At 42.9% G+C, this 19,839-nt stretch overlaps 1 long non-coding RNA gene across 1 annotated transcript; it reads right to left on the bottom strand.

Annotated features, from left to right (window-relative positions):
- Positions 1 to 3,260: 3,260 nt before the first annotated feature.
- Positions 3,261 to 19,674, bottom strand: LOC307225519. The gene is made up of 2 exons (XR_013843053.1): positions 19,308 to 19,674; positions 3,261 to 3,380 (listed from the first exon to the last, which is right to left on the bottom strand). It is a non-coding gene; the product is annotated as an uncharacterized lncRNA (long non-coding RNA).
- Positions 19,675 to 19,839: the final 165 nt, after the last annotated feature.

Here is a 19,839-nt window from a genome sequence, read left to right as displayed (position 1 = left end):
GCCTAACCCACATCTTGGAATTGTTTTAAGAATAAAGCAAGACATGCAAAGCAGGACAATAATCATGTGCCTGACACTGTGACTGATGAAGGGAATAATACAGGTGAGATAAATAAAATTATATCTATAGGTATGGTATTCCAGTTTAATTTAATAGGACTTACTTCTGAGTAAACCATAGGATTCCGCTGCACAAACTTGGTTAGTGCATAGCATAATTACAATACAGAAATCTAATGATCACAATAAGCTTGCCTTCCCTTATCAACGGAATTTGTCCTCATCTCTCAGTCTAAAGATAGAGAAGCAGAAAAAATCTGATGAAATGTGAAAGATGATCAAACACTTAAAATAATGTAGCAAATGAGATGGCTGCCCACACCTTGGCAACAAAATGCTGCTTGCATTCCATTCTTTTTCCAACGTGAAACGAAAAGTGTGTCTTATATGGGAAAACCTGTTCTAAGATCACTTGTACTCAGTTTATTTATTTAATATAAAGCAGCAGCAGAACAAACATCAGCTACCTATCATCACTGGTCTTACCTGACTAGCCTCCAAAGGTGAGGGTTGCTTTGACATTCATCTTAATAAATGGATGGGCTCAATTGCATACCAACATCTTTGAAAGTAGCTTTGGTACATTACAGGTGATAGTAACCTTCCAGTGTTGGGTTGGACAAATGTGCAACCAGCCTGTGGAATTCAGTGTCATGCAATAGATACAATTTTGGACTTGTCTTAGTAGACTTGAGTTCAAACCCCCAGTCAACTACAATGCTTACTGGGTCACCTTGGGCACCGTCTTGTAGCCTAATGCACCTCCCTTGGTTGTAGTGAGGATAAATATGGGAAACAAAGGATTATATACAATGCTGCAGACCTGCTTGCACAACAGAGTTCCCAGTGCACAACTGAAGTTCCTCTTCCTCTGCTGTCCTCCGCCAGCTCCCCAAGCACGCTCAAAACCAGTTTTGCTTTTCAAGGCACTGGCCTCATACAGCAAGATCCGCAGGGGCAGTAGTTCCAAATGTAGATCTTTATTGCCCTCTTATTCCTGATGTAGATCTTCACTCACACCTTCTTCCCTGCCAGGGAAGGGTGGGGTACTGTTTTGTGGTTTGCCTCAGGTGCCAAAATGGCATGAACTGGAAGGACAATGGGTAGGAGTATAGCCAGGACTGGGGCAAGCAGGGGATGGGGAAGGAAGTACTCACTGGGTGACAGAGGATGGCAAGGAGGTGGAGGTCAATGCACAGGAACCAGAGCAGCAAGACGCACCACCAGAGCCAGAGGGGAACCTGTCCCCATGAACACTGTGGGTCTGAGGCATAGGGAGCAACAGGAGTGATGCTCCAAGAGGCTGAGGCAGGCAATGGCCCTGTGCTGGTCCCAGGGGGAGGTTACTGTGGGGCGAGGTCCAGGACCTGAGTGAAGGGTCGGCAGACGCAGGGTCCAAGGCGAGGAGCAGGGCAAGGACAGGAACTCTGGAGGAACAGGACAGGGTGCTGGCCGACACAGCTCTTCAACGACGTTGCTCCCACAACCTGGGACTGGGCTGACTGGCCTTTATCTTCTCTGAGGCCAGGGGCGGTCCCGGCCCCCAGGAGACCCGCCTCTCCTGGCCTTAAGGCGAGCACTCCTCCTGGGAGAAACCAGTTCCCTCCGCCTCTCTGCCCTGAGCCTCTGCAGCTCAGGAGAGGCTGGAGGGTAACTGGACCCAGGGGGAGACTCACCTTCCCCTGACAGGGCTGGGAGAGGCGCACCTGTAGGCACTGAGTCCTCAACCACCTCCGGAGCCAGAGTGGATTCACCTGGTGCCTGCTCCTGAGGATCCGGCACAGGTGCAGGCGCTTCAGAATCAAGGCCCTGCCCCAGTTCAGCCGGCCCTGGAGGCGGGGACTCCTGTGCAGGCTGGGGTTCCTCCGGTTCAGCCTCTGAATCGGATTCCCAGGCCATCACAGGCCCACAGCCCAGCTCCCTAGCTGGCCAGGTAGAGCTCACTAGCTCTGGGAGGAGGTGCGTGATTCCTCAACTGGAGTGGGATGGGAACAAGTGAGGGTCACATGCCTCATCAAGCCCAGATGCTGCAATCAGCATGCAAAGTGCAAAAGGGAAGCAGAGATGAGATGATGTGTCCACTCAACTGCTCATGTTGGTGGACCTTGGCTTGGATGCTCCTGGACCTCTATGGGACTGTGCTTCAGGTTTGACTGGACTGTGTCCAGACTGCAGGACTTCAAACTTGGCTTGACTCTATACTGGCTTGGCTTGACTCTATACTGTGTTTCCCGTCCTTTGGACTTTGCTTGTGTGGTTTGACCCCTAGACTTTGGGCACTGGGCTTGACATACTGGCTTGCTACCAGGGAGGCCAGGGGTTCAGGACACAAAAGGTATTGGGCTGGCCCTGCAATAGCAAAACTGAGACCAAGGAAGTTGGCAGCCAGTGTCATCCCCTCAGCTGGTTGTTAGGTAAGTAGGCAAGAAAGAGGGTGCTAGCTGAGGGCAGGTTGTAGTTGGTGGGGCAGTGCCCCATTCCCCCTATGAAACCAACCTCCACTAGTTACACATGATAGCAGCACATCTCTGTATTTAAACCCAGATCACCCAATCTTACAGAAAGTGGGAGGTCCAATTTCAAGAGCAAAAAGGGTAGAATAGGTAGAGGCATTATATTCTTCCTTCCATGTGGCTCACTGTCCCTGGTTGCCCCCAACTTCCCTTTTCTCTCGGCCAGGCTCCATCACTGGAAGGAAGCCTGACTCAGATAAAAGCTGTGAACAGGTAAGCAGGGAGAGAGTTCAACACTCCTCACCCACATTCCCTATTTACATTTAAGAACAGACTTTCCCATCCCACATTCTATGCATAAGTGGGGTGGATTTTAAACATACACACAGGCTACTTTCACGTGTAATTTGTTTTGAGCTTTTTTATAGTGTCGAGTTTTCTTCTGAAATGTGATTACTGGAGACTTTCATTTTGTTTATTTACAAATAATGTGTTTGTTTGCAAATGTACACTGAGAAAATGATGTGAAGGCAAGTAGCTCAGTCAGCGGTAGTTCCCTCAAGCAACCCTCCCCCCCCCCACCTCACAGTTCCTTTGTGCCAGGCAGCTGCCTACTTCTTTTTCTTATGCTGGCTACATTTAAATCTGCCTTTTTCCTTTGGCCCCAGCTGGTGGGATGTTCTCTGTTGCTAGCAACTACCAGCAATCAGGATCATTAAGCATGCAAGCTATATAAAAGCCCAGAGGAAAAAGTAATCATTTAATACACAATAACATTCGCATAGCAAAAACTTTTCTTGTGTTGTTTCGTGGCTTCAGGCAATGTGGGCAGCACTCTTTTCAATTTCTGAAATATTTTCTGTTCGCCTACAATGGAAGTTACAAAGGAGGGTCAAAAAGTGGTATCAATAGATTTCGAGAGGAAATTACAGTCTTGCTCAAGTTTGGAGAGGGACTCCATAAAAGATACATTAAGATAGGGAATGAGATTTGGCTAACGACCTTGGCCCAAGCCTCATAAAACACCTGGAAGAAGAGAGAGGTTCATTTCTTAGCCCCTCCTCAGATCTCCTTATAAAACACGTTGCCCACAGGTCTCGAGCCTGTCAGAATTTTAAAAAATAAACAGCATTTCAAGGATAATTCTACAGGCAGCAGCCACAGAGCACCCACAAAGTCTGTTGAGTTGCCATGGTGACAAATTTCTGCTTTGGGTATGACAGCACAGTTCTCTATAGAAAGGCGTTTTTTAAGAAATCTAAAAAGCATTAACCCCAACATAGCAGTTTACAATTCCTCTTGCCAAAACTACCTAATCGACATGGATCCTTCTTTGTGAATGAGCATTGCCAAACCAAATAAATTGGTTGGGCAATTCCATTGATTGAGCTTCACTTGCAAGTTCATTTGCTGAGTTCAGACTGACAGCAAAAATATACTTGTCATCACTTTACACACACTGGAATTATTCATCGTTCTGCCATTGAGAACATGGACCAAACAGGCTTGACTCTGAATCATGATCTGAAGTCATTTAAGGCAGCACGACTGTGTTCTGAACTGGGCTTGCGTTACACAAACTCGCAACTTTTAATATACTTAGCAGAGCTTGTAACTTAATGCCATGGCAGTCACTCAGCCCAAATTATATATTAGCTAATGAAAGACTTCAGAACAAGCCCTTCCAGTGCCCAGCATAGGGTTCGCAGGTAATCGTGATGGATTAAACCAGCATTTTCTCGCTCATTTTGCAATCTGAATCCCACATGAGAAAAGAACTGCATGGAGTCCTCCCACTGAACAAATTTCACTCAGTCACAAAAGAAGCGCAGCTGAGCCTGCGGGCAACTTCGCCCTCCTATACAGGGACAGCCCTTGGCACAGGGACATGGGCTCCATCCTCGGCAGGTGTCAAGTGATGCATCTCGATCCAACAGGGCCATTCCTCAACTCTTCCAAGGGGATGTGGCTGTGCTGAAAATAAACTTGCTCAAATTGAATTCCTCCCTCTCTTGGTGTAGCCTGACAGGGGTCCCCATTCTCGCCAAGCACCTCCTTTGCTCAGCCTTCCTCCCCCTTCACCCCTGCTGCATTCTGAGCCAGGGGGGCTCACTGTCATGGAGGCATCAGAGGGATCTGATTCCACAACGTGGCTTCACCAGCCTTGAGGTTGAAGCAAGGATAAGCTGATGGGTGGGAGGATAATCCGCATTTTAAGAACACTTTCATAGAGATACAAAAAGGGAAACACTGCCGCCAACTCCCCGTTGTTCATAAAATTACAGAGCAAGCAAAGCCGTCACTGCCTGCTTTGTCTCGGCATGTCAAGAGGCAAGGACAGCAAGGGGGAAGGAATTCTTTCTTCTCTCCCTCCCTCTTTTCTCATGCCAGAAACAACCCTCTCCACCCCAGTACTGCCCCACACTTCTCACTACTCCATGATACCACAGCATTTCCCTGCACCATACCTAGAGCTATTGAACTGTACAGTTACATTGTGCTTAGTACAATAAGAGGGTTTGCTGGTTGGCCTTGGTGCATTATTTAAAATACAAGAGCAATTGAGTCCAACTTTTCAGGAGATGAACTAAGGAAGTGTCTGGATGCAGTTTTATTTATTGGAGTTCTGCTACTATTGCTGGATCAAAGGTATTTTTACACATGGAGGCTGAAAGTAAATCTTGCTGCAGTCGGGTTTGTGATGAAAAGGTGAAGCCTACGTTTACCACAATCACAGAACTGTACAGTCGGACAAGACCACAAGGGTCATCTAGTCCAACCCCCTGAGATGCAGGAATCTTTTTGTCCAACATGGGACTCGAACCCATGACCCTAAGTTTAAGAGCCTCTTGCTCTATGGACTGAACTATCCGCTTTGTTCTCAGTGTTTATGTGCATTGCAAATGCCCCCCTCAGCTTTCTCCTCTGCATTAACAAGGATCAGATGTTAACATAAATTGCATACGCTGGCCTCTGAGGCCTGAAACGTGTGTTTTCAGGACCCACCCTTTTCCTGTGAGAGTAATTTGTTTTAACTGTTTTAGTTCTAAATTTTAAATTGTTGTACCCTGGGGCCTGCTGCTGAAGGACAAAGAGTAATAATCAATTTTTTGTTAATCTCCTGTTTAAGGTGTTGGTTTGCAAGCCCCCTCCACAGAGGCTGGCCCCTCTCACTGTCCTCGGAGCTTGCATACCGGTAACCTCCTCTGGCTGATATCCAGACAGACCAGGGAGATTTTGACAGGCGACATTTTCCCAAGCGTGGGTAAAATGCACAACCCCTCTCTCCTGCTTACGCACGGGAAAGAAAATAAGTCAGAAATCTATTTACATGGTGTTTATTTCTGACATTACAGCACTAAAGAAAAACACGTCCTTTCAGTTCAGTTCTTCTAGCACGTCTGACAAACTTCCTGAACATGCGCACACAGAAGGTTTCAAGTTACACTCTTCACAAAGACTTATCCAGCCTGTGAACGTCCTGGGAAACTCTTCTTTCCCACAGATAGACACATCATATGATGTCAACAATCTGGCTGCCTGCAGCGGTGATGTTTCCATATACTGACATAAGGGATGCGGGTGGTGCTGTGGGTTAAACCACAGAGCTTAGGACTTGCCAATCAGAAGGTTGGCGGTTCGACAAGAATGTATAACTTGCTGTTAAAATAGAATACACAAGATGAAATGGTTAAATCGGTTATGATAAAGTGGGCTCAGGACATTGGGTATAATATTATGTTTGAGGACTGGGAAAGGTTGTGGACCACTGGGCTGAACTTCACTGCATGTAATGCTCTGAAGGAAAATGTAATGAAAATGATATATAGATGGTACATGACCCCAGTTAAACTTGCCAAAATATACCATTTGTCTGATAATAAATGTTGGAAATGTAAAGAACATGAAGGAACATTCTTTCACCTCTGGTGGACCTGCCCTAAAGTGAAGGCCTTCTGGGAAATGATATATAATGAGTTGAAAAAGGTATTTAAGTATACCTTCACTAAGAAACCAGAGGCCTTCCTTCTGGGTATTGTCGGCCAGAAGGTGCTAAAGAAGGACCGAACATTTTTTATGTATGCAACAACGGCAGCAAGGATACTCATCGCTAAGAGCTGGAAAACTCAAGATCTACCCACACTGGAAGAGTGGCAGATGCAGCTGATGGACTATATGCAACTGGCCGAGATGACTGGTAGAATCCGAGACCTGGGACAGGAGAGGGTTGAGGAAGACTGGAGGAAATTCAAGATTTATTTACAAAAATATTGTAATTTGGTTGAATGTTAAGAAGGATGCTAGATCATAAATAATTGCCCACCACTGAATTAGATCTGAATTTGACGATAAGTGAGATTAAGGAAAATACAAACTTTTTGGAGAATTGCTAGATTTTATTTAAATGAGCGGAGATAAGATTGCAAACAAGTGGGTAATTTGCTTGGAAATTTTTTTTGTAACGATGTAAGTGCGAGCGGGAGACGTGAGGGAGTCCAAAGAAGTGACGAAATTATGTTATGATATAAGTAATGTTGTTTATTATTTATGCATTTGTATTCAAAAAACTTTAATAAATATGTATTAAAAAAAACCAACAGAAGGTTGGCGGTTCGAATCCCCGTGACGGGGTGAGCTCCCGTTGCTCGGTCCCTGCTCCTGCCAACCTAGCAGTTTGGAAGCACATCAAAGTGCAAGTAGATAAATAGGTACCGCTCTGGCGGGAAGGTAAACGGTGTTTCTGTGTGCTGCTCTGGTTTGCCAGAAGCAGCTTAGTCATGCTGCCCACATGACCCGGAAGCTGTACGCTGGCTCCCTCAGCCAATAAAGCGAGATAAGCACCGCAACCCCAGAGTCGGCCACGACTGGACCTAATGGTCAGGGGTCCCTTTACCTTTAACAGTGGAATCTTAACCTACAGGTGTACCAAGTAGAAGAGTTATGATGGGGCAGATATCCCCACCCTTTGGAGAGGACCCTATGCTTGTTGCCACCCAGCCAGAGAAATCCCTGTAGGGTTAATTAGGAGAAGAACCTGCAGAAAAGACAAACTGGGGAGACAGGGAGACAGTTTTGTGCACACCAACCAAACACAGCAGGTGGAAGGAAACCCACTCCCATAAGAGATATGAAACCCCCTCACCAAAGCCCATGTTTCAGGGCAGAGCTCCAAGCTGCTCAATTCTCTGGTGCCTACCTCCTGGTCCACGAGTGCTCAAGTGCTGTTGCAAGCATGGCAGGCTGAGATTTGTGGTTTAGGGGTGCCATCTAGGCTACATCATCATCTTGCCTGAGCAAGGGACCTATCCTTGTACAGCTAGAACTCTAAAGCCCCAACCTTCTTCTCTGATTTATTTCTCATCATCTTCCCTGAGAGCTGCCTTGGACCTTGACCCCTGGCTGATTCTAACTACATGTCTGCTTCTAAACCCCTAATCCTCCGCTGATGCCTTCAATCATGCCTCCAGCTTGGCCTTTTCTGCACACATTTTTGGGGTCTCCTATAGAAGCAATCTTCTATTGCTTATTTGGAAGAAGATCCCTCTCTCATTTGGGCTGTGTACCTGCATCTGACCTACTCTTGACCTACTCTTGACTCTTGACCTACTGTTAGTCCCTTGGTATGAACCCTGTCATTTTTGGACCATGGCAGCATCTGGCCCGAGAGAGAGAGAGAGAGAGAGAGAGATTCCAGACTGAAAAATCAAAGTCTGTCAAATTTGAGGTAGTATTATGTAAAGGTGCAATATTCTCCTGTATTCATCAATTAAGGATGCTGGAGCCAGTTTGACAATGGGCAACTTTAAATATACAGTCATATAAATAAATTAGCAATTACAAAGTATTAATTATTGGCAGTGCTTTTTTCAGGGGGGACACATACCCCTAAACACTTTGTGAATCTAAGTTTGGCCTCATTGAGGTGCAGTATTTCAAAATGAGTAGGAAAATGAGAGTACCCTTAAACATTTTTTTAGGGGGGGAAAAAGCACTGAGTGTTGGTGTGTGGAAGAGAGAAGATGGGAGAGAGAAAACACCTTTTACTCCTCAAAGTTTACCAAAGCAATCCAAGGAGCCAATGACTCTCCCTACTTAAATCAATATTGCCGCCACAACTTTCTTTGTAGTATTGCTGAAGCAAAAAATAAGTAAGTACATACTTCCCATCTCAGAAGTGGCACTGTTCCAGCAAAGATTCTGTGTGCCCAGAATGTTCATAAAAAGAATTACAGAAATGTCAAACACCTGCTTTATTGCCATCCCTGTGATCCCTTCCAACTTTACAATTCTATGATTCGCTGATTACACCATTCACCATTCCTTCTTCACTTACAATTGCCCTTTTTCTTCAGGAACACCTTGCAGCCATTGAAAAACAAATAGAAATGCTTCCAGAGTTGGAGGAACTCTAAAGCATTAACCTTTCTGTTCTCCTGCTTGAGACATAATAAGCTTACCCAGGATGGATCTGGCGGATATGAAGAAACCAGCGCCACGACTGCAAGCTTGTGGATCCAAGCTCAACTTGGTACATGGAACCATAGAGTAGACTGCCCACCCCACTGCAATCCCCAAGTAGGTTCTCCCATCTTTGCTTGAAGACCTCCAGTGAGAGGTGGCCCCCACCCTCAGGTAACTTGTTCCACTGTCAAACTGCTCTTATTGTTAATAAATGTTTAACCATAATCTACCAGGCCGTTTTCTGGCCTAGATGTTTATTCTGCAATCAACAAAGTTGAGTAAAATGTATCCCAAATGCCATTATTTGCACTTTTCACAACACTCCCACAAGATCTAAATGATTCTTGGTAGCATAATATCCTGGCCTCATGAAACCGGGGGTGGGGAAAGAGCCAAAAAGACAAGAACCAATGCAGCATTCAGTCACAACTTTTAAAAAATGGGCTGGAGTAATTGCTCTAGTGCTAGCTTTGCATGTCAAAGTGCATAGCAAGGAAATATTGTTTATAACAGTAGGGCTGCATGGCTGGGGCAAGGAGGAAGGAGGCCTTCTGTTTTTCTTCGAAACTAGCAGCACTGCGTGAGTGCTCCAGTCCTAGAGTTGCCCAGTGGAAGCATGCATAGTTCTCAGCATTCTGTTGCTTCATGTTGATCCTCCCTGCAGCATGAATGATTCGTTGCCTATTAGTCACTTCTTGTATTCTATTTTTCTATTATTTTGCTTTATCTTTAAAAAAACGTTTTACTCCTCTTAAAATGTTTGTGAAACGGCATTACCAACATATGCCCAGCAGATGGCAGCATTGGCACAAAAGTGTTTGACAGACGGGCATGCACTGAAAATTCTTTCATCTTTCAGTTTTCAGTTTGGTCACAACAAAAATGCCCTTGAGTTTGCTAAATTTATTTGTGCAAGTTACCATTCAGTAGTGGGGAGGGCAATTAAACCATCCTGTAGTATATAAAGTAATAAGTGGAGTGCCACAGTGTTCTCTTCTGCGCCTGTTGTTGTTCAATGTCTTTATAAACGACTTGGATGAAGGAATTGAGGGGATGCTCATCAAATGTGCAGATGACACCAAACTGGGAGGGGTAACCAGTGCCACTAAAGATTGAACTAGCATTCAAGATGACCTTAACAGATCAGAGAACTAGTCTCAAACTAACAAAATGAATTTCAAGAGGGACATGTTTAAGGTTCTGTACCTAGGCAAGAAGAACCATCTGCACAAATATAAGATGGGGGACATCTGACTTACTAGTAGCACATGTGAAAAGAATCAAGGGGTCTTTGTGGACCACAAGCTTAACACGAGTCAAGAAGGTGATGCAGCAGAAAGGGAAAAAAGCTAATGCTTTTCTAGGCTGCATCAACAGAAGTATTATTATTATTATTATTATTATTATTATTATTATTTACTCCCTCAGGAGGTGGGACTTTCATTTATTGGAAGTTTTTAAGCAGTTGTTGGATGGCCATTTGTCATTGATGCTTTAGTTGAGATTCCTTGTATTGCAGGGGGCTGAAATAGATGACCCTCAGAGTCCCTTCCAACTCTACAATTTTATGATTCTATCATTTGTATAAAGTTTTAATGCTCAGTGTTTATGAAGTACTTTAGTTAGGAATGCCTTTTTTTTTGCAAAACTTAGTTATCAGAATAACTTCTAAGCACCAGCATGGGGTCCGCTCTGAGACCTGTGGGTATAGGGCAGTATACTTACTTACTTACCGTATTTTTCGCTCTATAAGACGCACCAGACCACAAGACGCACCTAGTTTTTGGAGGAGGAAAACAAGAAAAAAAAAGATTCTGAATCTCAGAAGCCAGAACAGCAAGAGGGATCGCTGCCCAGTGAAAGCAGCAATCCCTCTTGTTGTTCTGGCTTCTGGGATAGCTGTGCAGCCTGCATTCGCTCCATAAGACGCACACACATTTTCCCTTACTTTTTAGGAGGGAAAAGGTGAGTCTTATAGAGCAAAAAATACGGTACTTACTTACTTATAAACAGTGCTTTTTCTGGGGGGATGTAGGGGGACACATATCCCTAAACATTTTGTGAATCTTTGTACTTTTGTCCATTTAATGTATTTATTTTCCCCGATTTGAACTATAAAATGGTGTTTTTCTTGAGTAAAAATGAGAGTACCCCTAAACATTGGGGGGGAGCACTGCTTATAAATAATAGGGAAAGGAAAGAGATGGATCCAAGATCCAAGGTGCTGTTTTGGAAAAATGCAAAGGAATGTGAAGTTGATTTCAGCAGCAGTAAGTAAGGCCTGGAGGGGATGTACTGGCGGAGGGTGAATTAATCATACTGGTTAAACTGAGAAGTTACTACAAAAAAGGGAGAATAAGTCTCTTAAATAAAATAATATACAAATTATTTGCTGATGGGCAATTCAGTTTCTTTTCTACTCTTAACTTCTTTTGGGGTCATATACTATCTGCATGGGAGATTAGTTTTAATATTAATGAAGACATTTGGAAGATGTATCTATTTTGTTTTAGGTATCTTGTTTTTTGCAATGGTTTTGGCTATGCAAAGAAATAATATTTATATTCATCTATAAATACTAAAGTCTATGCTTAAACTTAAACATTTCTGTTCTCTTTAAAATCTGTTTTAATATTCTGTTTTTGCTGCCACTAGTGAGAAGTTCAAAGAGAGTTTATACAATTGAGATATCCAAACCAATGTCTGAATTGAAGTGGGCAGACCAAACCGAGTAGCATATAACCTGCAAGAAGTAAATTTTAGGGCATTAATCAGTTGTCATGCTCATAAAGTTGACCAAATAATTAAATGCATGTAAATAAATCATAAGTACAGGTAGCAGCACCATTTAGCACACAAAAGGAGGTATTCCATGTACTGCCAAAAACCAAAATCTCAGTTCTAAAAAGGATCTGTTACTAAAATTTCAATTTTAGGATTTTTTTAAACACAGGAAACTTGTTTCCCCCTATTTGTTTTCTAGAATGCCTGTGTCCTAGCAACAGACCATTTGAACTTAAATTTAATATGTTCCAGCAGATGTTTCTTCCAGCCATCTGAACTGGAAAACACATAGATATCAAAACACTTGACCTGTTCAATTGCACGAGAATCAATTTACCATTTGTGCTACCTGGCCTCTGACTAGAAGCTACCACTTTAGTTTTCAAATGATAGAAAACGTAATTTATAGTGATTGCCTTTGGTGTATTACAGTCTTTTCTACACGACTGAAGAAAAAGAAAGGAATATCATGCCATCTGCACATAGGAAGGCACCTAGAGGTTAACTGAGCTCATTTAATAGTGGAAATAAAATGATAAAGGACCTAAAATTAAGGATCTGCCCATATCTTAAAACCTTCTGGTGAAGCCTTTCTCTGGGTCCCCCCACTTACTGAGATCCATTGTGCTGGGCAGACTTCCCCAACCTGGTGCTCTCCAGATATTTTGGACTCCATCAGCCTCAGCCAGCAAGACCAATGTTCAGGCATGATGGGAGTCGCCATCCAAAGCATTTTAAGGAAACCAGGTTGGTGAAGGCTAGAACAAGCCTTCCTGTAGTAGTCATAGCTGTCAACTTTTCCCTTTTCTTGCGAGGAATCCTATTTGGAATACAGTGGTACCTCGGGTCACATACGCTTCAGGTTGCATACGCTTCAGGTTACAGACTCCGCTAACCCAGAAATAGTGCTTCAGGTTAAGAACTTTGCTTCAGGATGAGAACAGAAATCATGCTCCGGCGGCGCGGCAGCAGCAGGAGGCCCCTTTAGCTAAAGTGGTGCTTCAGGTTAAGAACAGTTTCAGGTTAAGTACGGACTTCCGGAACGAATTAAGTACTTAACCCGAGGTACCACTGTAAGGGAATTTCCCTTTTAAAAAGGGAAAAGTTGACACCTATGGTAGCAGTACGCATTCATATACTTCATGCCAGGCAAAGACATTTCTGCACACCCAGGCTCAGCATTTCAGCGTGTTTTATTGCTGCCATTTATTTCTTAATTTCATGTATATCCCATCTTCCCTTCACTTTGCTCCAGGCAGATTATATGATTCCCCACCAGCACCATTTTATCAGCCCTGTGAAGAAAGTTAGGCTGAGAATTCATCACTGGACCAAGGTTACCCACTGAGCTTTGATTAAAACTTTGTTGTTTTCTGTTGCTCGGATATCTTGGTTTTTTGTTGTGATATATTTTACAATATATTTCTGTTTCTGAACATTTTGCAAGCTATCTCCAGCATTTTATGGGAATACAGGATAGCTAGCTTATAAACAGTTAAACAGCTAAAATTAAAAGTCATCTTTGTTTCACTCACCCCTTTATCTTTAAAGGAATGTTGTTTGTTAAGTCGCCTGTGGGAGTTAAATGAATCCTTGCACCATTTTCAGAATATAAAAAAATAACTAAAATAAGCAAGTTCCAGCAGAACTAGAAAGTTTTGAAGCTAAATTAAACCAGTGTTTCTTGCCCTTGATCTGAAGATGCAATCCCCTAACCACACTTGACTGAGTACATGTCATCAAAATGAAGCCAAACCAGAATGAGGGCTCTATGTCCTTCCCTCATTCTGGAATAGCTGGGGGAAGAAAGGGGGGGAAATGGTCAAAGCAAAAGTAAAGGCCACATTCTCAACCACCAGTAAATTGAGCAAATATTTCATCCGCGTTCACAAGGCTACCCAAGAAATAGTCCAAAAGTGGTGGAAGACACACACACACACACACACACACACACACACAGACATCAAAAGGGCTATTGACTGTGTGAAGAGGCTGCTACCTTTGAACATGCTGCAGTAAGATTAGCTTGAGAAAACTTTATAAAAATTACCTATGTATGTTGTATGAAAATTGCTAGTATTTACAAATTTTGGAAAGGCCCTTGAATATTCTGCTGTTGAAGCCTTTTACTTTGTTTATACGCTGCCCTATCTGAGTCCCTTACAGAAGCTTCTTCAGTATCTGCTTCTGACCCCAAAGCATTGTCATTATAAATATTATGTTTGGATGGCTCAAGGAAATAAAAGGCAAATTAAAATAATACATTCCTTTAGACTCACTTTTTCTTGCTCCTGTTACTTCCATACTCCGGAAACACAGGTTTCTCAAAACATACTTAGTTCTAGTTCAGTTCCCATACAACTTGCACATTTTTAACCACAAACAAAAACACACATCTAAAAGGGGAGGTCACACCCTATAAATCCACACTTTTAAATAAAATGCATATTGTTGTATGCATTGTATAAGATGCCCCCATGTATAAGACGCCCCCTAATTTGGGGGCTAAATTTAAAGAAAAGTAGGGGCAATGGCCCAAAGTTGTTGAACTTTTTTTAGGGGGAATTACACGTGCACCATCATCCCAGCAGGGCTATTGGCAAAGTGGGCAGCCACTCTCCCCCCCCCCCATGCCACTGCGGGTGGGAAGCTCCCTAGAGTGTGGGCCGCCAACCAGCTGGAGGGTGGGTGTGCAGCTCCCCCCCCCCCACGCCACTGCAGGGAACGCTCCCTAGAGCGCACACCTCCCCCACGCCACTATCCATGTATAGGACAACCCCAGTTTTTTGACAAGGTTTTTTAGTCAAAAAAACTCATCTAATACATGGAAAAATACAGTATAACCCTTAAATAGTCTGCTATGGAAGGATCCAGGACCTGTTCCAGCTGATGGAGTAGCAGCAGTTTTGTAGAGATGGCAGTGATGATGGTGCATATAATTTGCTAGCAAAGCAGTTGGGCAATGCCAGCTCCAAAAGTTATAAGGTTTTTAGGCGAGGGGTCCATAGTGGGCCCCTGCAAGCAGGAAGAAACAAGGTCTGCAAACTTTCTGATACTGCTTCTTGGGTATTCCATGCAAAATGAAAATCCTAGTGTTGTTGGGATGGTCAGTGCCTACAAATGCCTAATTTCTTCACCTTCTGAAACTGGCTTTGTAAGAAGTGGTTCGAAGTGGCCACTGAAAGGGAATAATGAGTCCCATCCCAGCTTGTGGAGTGGCAACAGTTGGTAGACATGGCGGTTCAACTTGCTTGCTTCTCTTACACTCCTGGTGTATGCAGGACTGAAAGCAAACTAGCTGAACAGAAGAAATTACATATGCCTCACTGTGGCAAGCTCAGAATATAGTCTCAGATTGTTACCATTCCTTTACCTACATTACAGTTTTATGAAGTTTCTATTTTATACATAAATCTATTCTATAATCTATTCTCCTATATATGGACAGTGCTTAAGATAAATTAATCGGTTAATTTTAGCTGATTTTATCTTTATTGTATCTTTTGTAAATTTACGCTATTTAGGGAATATAGTGTTAAGTGGTATATAACTTGTTTAAATAAATAAATGAATGAATAACTTTAAACAAATACTTCGTTTCACATTTGGCATCACTAGGAGAGTCACACATTCACCATGTATTTTCTTCACAAACACCACACTTGTTTTGTGTTTCCTTCATTGTCTAGTTTTTAATTTCAGTATTCACGCTTACCTTGAGATCCAATATATATACCTTTTCTTCGTCAATACCTTTGCTAGCAGTGGCAGCACATTGGAAATCATTGACCTTTGGTGGGCACCAAGTTGGCTATCCCTGCCCTAGAACAACACTGTGTCCCGGCATCCTGAGGGGGAAATGGTGGCTGCCAGGAGTAGCCACTGATGTTTCTGCTGCTGCCACTGGAAACAGGCATCTCCCATACCAAAGGAATGAGTGGTAGACCATAATAGAACTTTCGTTTATGCTCTGTGAATTTGTCTCAGGACAAATTTTTGTCCCAAAATAAAAGTACACACTTGTATTTTGTTGCCCATTCATCTCGCATACCATGGTTTGTTTCTCCCAAGCTTGGCTTGTTTTCCAGCAGCTCTTCTCCTATGCCTTTTTAGTTTCATGAGCATTTGGGATAGAGATGGAGAAACAAATTATGGTTAAGCAAGGTAACTGGGTTCAGATATAAAACCAACCCATAGTTAAAACAAGTCATGGCTCAGAAGTCAATACAAACCATGGTTTCACACCATGGCTTATTGACATTAGATGACCCATGGTTAACCTGCCATGTTGGTTTCACACATTCATAAAAACCATAGTTGGGCTAAGCAAATTACAGCCTAGTGTTATGTGAATACCAGGCCACTGTGTCCCTCTCCAGATTCCTTTTAAACATGTGCAATTTCTCCTACAACTTTTTGATCACTTTAAATTGCAGTGATCTTCTTTCTTATAGCCAAGTTACGCCCAGTCCCCACCTTGATGACCTAAAACATTTACACTATCATCCTTAACGTATGAGAGTTGTCCTAAACTGGATGCTTCCCATCTCCTCACAGCTTCCTGTAGCTTTGTTTTCAGAAGCTGACAAATTTGCTCTATTTGCCAGAATCTAGACTTCCTTCAGTCCCCAAGACAGTGTGCGCTTTCACCTTTGCCCTGTACTATGTTTGGCATGTCTCCAGTGTTTCATGCATGACTGAAATGTAACACTCTAGTTAGCAATTTCCCTCTGGCTTACATTCTGACACATGGCTAATTTTAAGTTCCATTAAAATATTCTGAAGGTGAATGATAATCCATCATTTCCCATTCATTTTTAAATACACAGCTTCACACAGAGACAAAACACATATATAATGAAATGTTGAAGCGTGTTAGAATATGCAAAAAGCTAAAATCATCAATGAAGCAATGGAAACACTATATCCTTGAACATCTGCAACATAAAATAACTAGGAATGTGTATAAAAGAAAAGGGTACCTTTGACCAGCAGAGGGAGACAAATTAAAACTTCCAAGAGTGTGTCAAATTGGCTACTGGAGGATGTGATAGGATAAGTAGTCTGCCTATACAGTGTTACCTCGGGTTAAGTACTTAATTCGTTCCAGAGGTCTGTTCTTAACCTGAAACTGTTCTTAACTTGAAGCACCACTTTAGCTAATGGGGCCTCCTGCTGCCACCATGCTGCCGGAGCACGATTTCTGTTCTCATCCTGAAGCAAAGTTCTTAACCCGAAGCAATATTTCTGGGTTAGTGGAGTCTGTATCCTGAAGCGTATGTAACCTGAAGCGTATGTAACCTGAGGTACCACTGTAGATCTTTTCAGAGAAATCAGGCAGAAAACGCCAGACACAAAACAGTCAATTTCAAAATGTTTACTGAAAGAGTTGGTATAGTGTAACCACTAAAAGAATGAGCTCTAGGAGGTGACTAGTTCAAATTTCATCATAACCACAAACTCACTAGAGCAGAGTGGTCCAACGCACAGCCCAAGGGCCACATGCGGCCCTCAGTGCCTTTTGGGGCGGCTCTTGGCAACATTTGATTCCCTTCCCCTAGCTCTTGTGCTGCAAGGCGCTGGGCTTTGGGACAGAGACGTGAGTCCTCCCACCTCCTTTCCAGAGCTCAGTTAGCGCTTTTCCAACTTGGGAAAGGAAGTGGGAGGGCTCTAGGATACTGCCAGAGCCTCTTACCTCCTTTCCAAAGCCCAGTGCCTCACTTACCTGGCTTTGGAAGGGCAGTGTGAGAAGAGAGTTGGCTCACTTGGTATGAACAGTTGGACCCCCCTGTACTAGAGGGCCTTAGCCGAACTACTACCTTTCACCTTCACCACTGCACCTCACCCCAGCATAATATGGAAATAATACTACCTTAAAGGGATATTGTAAGAATTGTTGTGGTGATGTATGTGACTAGCTCTGAATGCTGAAAGTGTTATATACAGTTGTTATGATTTCTAAATATGTTGTCTCTTTTCTGTTGCTTATGGGTGCAAGATAGATGACTTTCCCCTATATACAGTGGTATCTCTGGTTATGAACTTAATTCATTCTGGAGGTCCGTTCTTAACTTGAAACTGTTCTTAACCTGAGGTACCACTTTAGCTAATGGGGCCTCCCACTGCTGCTGCACAGCCGTTGTGCAATTTCTGTTCTCATCCTGAGGTAAAGTTCTTAACCCAAGGTAATACCTCCAGGTTAGCGGAGTCTGTAACCCGAAGTGTTTGCAACCCGAGGTGTTTGTAACCTGAGGTACCACTGATGGTACCTCCAGTTACAAACTTAATCCATTCTCGGAGGTCCGTTTGTAACCAGAAACCGCTAATAACATGAGGCACACTTCCGCTAATGGCACCTCCCGCCATTACTTCACACTTGTAATTACTTCACACTTGTAATTTTAAGTTTTATTTTTCTAAATGTGTGAAAATAATACTGTGAGACCCAGATACAAATATCTTAATATGCTTTCTGCAGAGTTGATTAAAGTAAATTTAGGATATTATCCCTTGTTCTGTACTGACAAAATCTGAATAGAGCTTGACATGCAAGGGTTTTAAACCCCAGAACTTAAATTGAGAAGCATCTCTAAAAATCGTAAGATTTTATACACCATAAACATTTATTATGGGGTTCCACTTCCACTTCCCTTTTCCCACCCTAATAGGAAGGACTCCCTTTCCTGCACTTTTATTCTTCTTGAACCCTAATTTCATAGCATTCACTGCCCTTTCTCTTTCTATATAGACTGAAATCCACCCATCCAGTCCCAGTGGAATTTTTGCCTGTGCTACATATGGTGTAATTTCGTGATTTGTGATTTCCTGAAGAACTGATATAGTAACACTAAATTCCTCCTCCTTTTTTGCAAAAAAAAATTAGAAGTTTTTGAGCTTTTTTGAAGCCAAATTCTATACTTCCAACATGGGTTGCCATACATCCAGATTTTCCTAGACATTACAGCGAAATTCCAGATGTATGGCAACCCTTTACTGTCAGCTTTGCAACCTCATACACACTGCCCAGGCTTCACCCTAGCAGTTTGACTTCACCTCCATTGCCTCTTGAGACAGATGGATGCCAATAACAACAATACAGAACATCAGTTCCTTGGTTTAGTGCGGATGTGGGCATTCAGCCAGTTTGGGTCTCTGATATATATTTTTTCTGATATGCTACAATACAATCACACCCACATATTTTGTTATTTTCTCCAGAGGAGGATAGTGTTGCAGGTATGAGGTTGTAACCTTGATTTTGGGAGGTCTATATTTTGTGTCTTGTTCTGCCACAAATTTTCTTTATGTCTGTGTGGAAACAAGCATTATTTTTTTACGAGTAATCAGATTCCTACATCTAATTAATTCTACATCAGCAATTCAGGTGCACATACGATTGGTTCTATACAGATGAGGTCTGCTTCAGGTAATTAATATAGGAAATCTGTGATGTATGCAAAAGGCTGTGTGTTGTTGCACATTAACCACGTTATAGGCATCTCTCAGGTCCTAATGTCTCAGTAAAATCATGTAGTAACTATTTCCTACCTCAAAGGGGTGCTGTGAGTATAAATTGTTGAAAGGGCGGTGAAGCAGCCTGATGATCTGTGGAGAGGTAAATACGATTTCCCCCCCTATTTGGTCTCTGAGGGTCTGTCAGTTCTAGCTTGGGGCTCATTTACATGATCATGTGCACACCCACCCACCCTTTGTTATAAACGTGGCTAATTTGACATAGCTTCCCTGAGTCAACAAATTCACCTCAGCATACCCGGTTTGCTGTCTCAAATGTCAGTGTAACAACCCTAAAGGAGCACAACACATAGACATCAGCTAACAGAGGAGGGAAATTTCACCCAGCCCCTTCTCACTTATACAGGTACTGAGTGTACATGCTTTCACAAGGACAAGAGAGGTGAGACACCCAGGAGCTGTTCCTTTGCTTTCAAACCCACTTCAATCTCTGATACACCCTTTGATAATACAAAGAGATCTGAGATGGAAAGAAATTAAGCGGTTGCTATCTCAGGGTAATAGTTTGTGTAAATGACCTCCTGGACTCTGGGTTACTTTGAAACAA

This window comes from Podarcis cretensis (assembly GCF_951804945.1).
Source record: "Podarcis cretensis genome assembly, chromosome: 10".
NCBI classification, from domain to species: Eukaryota; Metazoa; Chordata; class Lepidosauria; order Squamata; family Lacertidae; genus Podarcis; species Podarcis cretensis.
This window is presented reverse-complemented; position numbering and strand designations above follow the sequence as displayed.